Below are 5,240 nucleotides of genomic sequence, written 5' to 3'. Positions count from 1 at the left end.
CACACACACACACACACACACACACACACACACACACACACACACAGACTTTCCAGACCCTTAAGGCTGTCCTTACAGCACCTTGATTCTTACTTCAAGCCAGGCAGACAGGGCCTTGTCTCAGAAGTGCTTGTGAGACAGAGTATGGCTTCCGTCAGCTCCCAAACAATCCCCACGAAATCCTGCAATCATATGAGATTTGAGCAGGTGTGCCCTCAGCTTGGCCTGACTGAGACAGGGATGGTTCAGAAAACTCTAGGCCTCTACATTTTCAAGGGGAGGAGGCAAGACAAAGAAGCTATTCACCAGCATGTGTGAGTTGTTCTTATAAGAAGGCAGAGCCAAGGACCACAGAGAAGGGCTCCCTGGAGCAAAATACTGCCTTCCTGACTCGAACACATGCCTAGCTGAATTTCAGGCTGACTGTGATGAGTGACAGTCCTGTGCCTCCTTGCACTGCCTCCACCGCCATGACTAGGACTGTCTGACATGGTCACCCTGACTACCCTGCTGTTGCTGTGTGTACATGCTGAGATGGTTACAGGTAACACGTTCTTTTAGTTTCCAGGTGCTCTTATTGAAGGGAAGCCCTCTGAGGAAACTCATTTGCATCTTGGCCTGATTTAGAAGACAAGATCCTAGCCTTCCAACCTCATTCCCATAAGGCTTTAGAAATGTGACGGCAAGATGTGACTTAATCATGTCCAGAGGGCAGCCTGCACTAGTTCGTGTTTCCCAAATATAGCCAAAACAGCATGGTCATCTCTGGTGCTTGTCAATTGCCAGCCGGCTGCTCCTTCATCAAGAGGTGTTTAGTTAGTGCTCAACACGCTAACAATATCAGTACAAGCTTGAGGGTTTATTTCTTAACCCCCTCCTTTTTGTTCCATTGTTCTTGACTTTGTGGGTTGATGGGAGAGGTCATTCTGTAAATCTGTCTCTTATTGGTTGTTGAATAAAGCACTGTTGGCCAATAGGGCAGCAAGATAGGTAGGACTAATAGTCAAGGAGGATTCTGGGAAAGAGAGACACAGAAAGACACTATGTAGCCACCAGAAGAGTAAGAGGTCGGGACCCTTTCTCCGGTAAGAGAAATACTTAGATTAACAACTATGGGTTACATACTTAAGTCAGAGCTAGCCAGTAAGAAACAAACAAACAGCCAACAGCTTCATAATTAATATAGCGTCCTGTGTATTATTTGGGGAGTGCAACTGCAACAGGGCCCAACGTGACTGGCAAGGAAGACTACACTCTACAGTGGGTTGCTTTGGGTTTTGTCTTGTTTTTTTTTTTTAATTTTTTTAAAAAATTCTTTTTACCTTCAGGACAGCCTCCTCATGGTTCTGAGATAGCATCATATGTAACAGCCATATACCAAGCATGGAGAGAGATTGCTTTTCTGTTTTACTCTTACTCCAACAGACTTTTGCCTCCTTGGGGAGAAGTATATCTCAGGTCCATTCCTAACTGGGAGCTTACCACAGGCGGTTTAACCTCAGACTCAATCTTCACCCATGAGAAACAACCCTAGATACAGAAACAAACTTCGGTTTCTGTGAACTGGGAGTTTAGCAACGGCAGAGATGACCAGCAACCAAGAGTGACTACCACAAGAGAATGAAGGAGTTGAGTTGGTGTTAGCTGCTGGGTAGTTAGTTCATCAGGAACATTCCTTTCTGTTATGTTTTTTTCCAACTAAAACTTTATGGCAAAAACTTCCTGTCTGCCATTGTTACGATGCAAGCTGAGCATGCGTAGAGGCGCTGCTGTCTATGTTAACCTTTTGAACTATGACCTCGAGCTAAGCATACTGCGGAATGTATCTATCCTACTTCCTGATGGCCCCAGTAACAAACCACTGGTCTCTGTGTGTTGGGAGCAATGCTCCAGAAACTGCTCTCAACCCTCTTCCTGTATGCTGTGGGAATGACTCTTTCTCCGCTAGTATTGCTTGGTCTGGTGCTTGTCCTGGCATTTTTATTCACCTGCACAGGAGCCCACCGTGCTAAGTTACAACAGATTTGGAAGTAGACTGGGACAAGAACGGGTGTCAGCCTCCACAGGGAGCCAGGGGTAAAAGGAAGTGTGTACTTCCTGTGTCTCTAAAACAAACCTGACTTGGCATCGCCTCCCAAAGCTGAGAGGAGAAAGACTTGGCCACTAGGTGGCCTCCCCATTTGTCTAAGGGACACCAACGACCTGACCTGAAGGAGAAAACACCTAGGAGAAGTGTTACTGAAATAAAGCACGGTTTCCTTTGCTGAGCTCCACACATTCTGGGTCTCAGAATGACTAGGGCAGCATCTAGGGAGATGGCAGCCCAGGGAAGGTCAAACATTGAGGCCCTTTCTAGCTGACTGTGGGAATCAGCAAGGCTGGATCCTACCCTCAGGGTATTGGAGGAGGGTGGGGCTGTTATAGGATCTGCAAGAAAGACTTGTGATCTCAGATGGCATGGGTGTGGGGATGTTTTATGCAAATGATACCAGGCAGTTGCCTCAGCAGATGGAAGCCACAGGAGGGCTGTGGGAGTGGTTCATCTGCCCCCACTCCTCCCTGGTGGCCTTTGGACCTAGGAAGTCCAGGCTAAGGCCATATATACAGGGAGCATGGGTCCTTTGCTCACAGCCGGTAACACTGAGTACGGCTTGAGGTCACTTTCTTCACAGAGACTCTGCCACCTTTCCTCAGAACTCTTCTTTCGTGGTCTCCTCTCTCACCACCTCTGAGCAGAAGCTTTGTGTACCTACGGCCTGTGTACACAACCAAGCTGTGATTTCCTCTCGGTGACGTGGCCATTCCAATTCCCCAAAAGCTCATTCAACAGATGCAGGATGAGGCAATGCCAGCTGCCCAGTGTGGCCGCTGTGCGGCTTTGCTGAGTGGTGCGCCCAAATTGGTACATGTGTGTCCTTGGACTAGGGGCCTAGAAGCTGGGAGAGCCCAGGTTGCAGCTTTTCTGCAGAGTGAGGCTAGACAGGAGCAGGGTGGGACACGGAGCCGTTGCCCTATCTCTTACCTCCTCCTACCTTCATTTTCACAGTCTAGACAGCACAGGTCTTCAGCCTGTGTTCCCTCAGACTGCTTCTCGACTGCCATCTACTAGCTTGTGCATGATACATTCAGTGAGTCTGTTTCCTCACTCTGAGGTGACTCAAATACTCCTGGAATATATTCTGAATCTGGTGTCTGGGATGTCTGAAGTATGTTTAGTGAACGGGAAAGTGCTGCTGCTGCTGCACACATATATCTGCAGGAACACACAGTGCGGTGGATCCAAAATCAGCTTGCTGGATAGCAATGGAATCTTTGTTCTCTTACCCAGTGTGTTTTCCCAGATCCTCCTGGCAGGGCCAGAAGCTTCCAAAGTCTATTCCATAACAGCCTGAATACCTTTCCATTGACTGCCTGTCCTAGTCAGGGTTTCTATTGCTGTGAAGAGGCGCCCTGACCACAGCAACTCTTACAAATGAAGGCATTTAATTGGGGTGGCCCACTTACAGTCTCAGAGGTTCAGTCCATTATCATCATGATGGGGAGCATGGCGGTGTGCAGGCAGATGTGGAGTTGTAGTCGTAGCTGAGACTACAGTACTCGACTGAGACACTGGGTGGTATCCTGAGCTTAGGAAACCTGATGAAGACCTCTCTAGGCCAGAAAATGGTACAATCCATCTTTCTCAAGATTGTGGTTTTGTTGACATCCCAACAGATCCTTTTCATGGGGGCTTTATCACCAAGGCCTTGATGAATAAGCTCTGGTCCCCATGGCTCCAGAGTCACCAACACACTGGGCCAGCCAAGTGCCACTGACCTCTGTACTCTGTCCACTTCCTTTTTAGGTAAAGTAAACAGCATTTCACAGTTCCTGCCAAGATGTACAGATCTGGGCCTGATGCCTAAGTGGTGTTGAATGAATGAACTAAGTCCCGAGTTAAGTGTATTCTTGACATGAACATAGCCGTGTAAAGGACCCCAGTGCCTTAGACCCATGGGAATAACAAGGCCTTCCCCTGGTCGAGCACAGATGCTGACAGCATGTGCAGAAAGCATCAAGCACAGCTTCTTTCTCCAGGATGACACGGCCTGATACTGCTCCCCAGCAACTCCTGCGGACATGAGCTACCCTGCCCACCATCCCAGGATCTGCAATAAGCACATCAGATTTCCCGGCCATTGGTGCATCTCCATCAGAGCCCAGCAACCACCCTATCTCAGGGTGCCTGTCATTTCTTCATTCCCCATGGCCTGGTCAGATCAGTCCCAAAGCCCTGCATGTCATGGCAATGTTGGACAAGTTCCTCACCTACCCTGCCGTTCTGTACTCACTCCTTGGAGAACTGGAGATGATGATAATGATTACATGAGAAGCACTTCACACACCACCCAGTATATTACAAACACTCCTAAGAGCCAATCACTGCTATCTGCCTCTCTCTAAAAACGCTCAGAAAAAGGCAGGATTGCCAGGCAACTCCCAGGGTGCTAACAATCTGGCCAGCACATTGGTCACACAGTGGAACTTAGTTTCAAGTATCAGCCTGGGAGTTGGCCCGTGTTGTGTTTGTTTACATTCCTCTACCCTCCAGCCCCTGGCATCTGGGTCCCCGGGTGTTACTAGTAAATAAAATGATTTCCTCATTCCATCTGAATCGTTTGAAAAAAAGTATTTCCCTGGCTCTGCTGGCCCTGTGGATTTGACTAGTCATGGAAATAAAACTCTCTGGCCGACATCTGTCCTAGGATGATAAACCGTCAGGGAACATTTTCTCTCAGTGGAAATTTTTAGCAAAACCCTCTGTATAGCACGGTGCTCACGCCACCGCCCTCCACTGTGGTCACACACTCCACAACCCAGGCAGAGTCATTCCTGTGGATTAGACCCCACTCTACATTATGGTGATTATTGTTCTGGTCAGTACATGCAATGAATTGACTTTCTGAGCAGAGGATTTACCACTCTCCTGCCAGCCCCACAAGGACAAAACTCTCATCCTTCTTGCATTGCCAGAATTTAGTACTCTGGAGTTATTTGTGACTGCATTTCTATGAGGAAACAGGCACAGCTGCATTTATTCAGATGACCCTGGCTTTATCACGTGACTTCTAGGACATTATGCAAGCTTATTTTGCCAACTCTAAAATGAGACAAATAAGCTTCCTGTCCCAAAGCTATAGCATAGAAGATGTGAGCTCTCTGAAAGCTATGGACTCAGTGATGAATTCTTTACAAACTGA

The 5,240-nt window shown here is 47.8% G+C and overlaps 1 long non-coding RNA gene across 1 annotated transcript; it reads left to right on the top strand.

The window, feature by feature from the left end:
* The first annotated feature begins 1,029 nt into the window (after positions 1-1,029).
* LOC121141826 lies at positions 1,030-4,648 on the top strand. The gene is made up of 2 exons (XR_005878761.1): positions 1,030-1,085; positions 3,845-4,648. It is a non-coding gene; the product is annotated as an uncharacterized LOC121141826 (long non-coding RNA).
* The last annotated feature ends 592 nt before the right edge of the window (positions 4,649-5,240 follow it).

The sequence above is a fragment of the Mesocricetus auratus genome, unplaced genomic scaffold (assembly GCF_017639785.1).
Source record: "Mesocricetus auratus isolate SY011 unplaced genomic scaffold, BCM_Maur_2.0 Super-Scaffold_100008, whole genome shotgun sequence".
Classification (NCBI taxonomy): Eukaryota; Metazoa; Chordata; class Mammalia; order Rodentia; family Cricetidae; genus Mesocricetus; species Mesocricetus auratus.
This window is presented reverse-complemented; position numbering and strand designations above follow the sequence as displayed.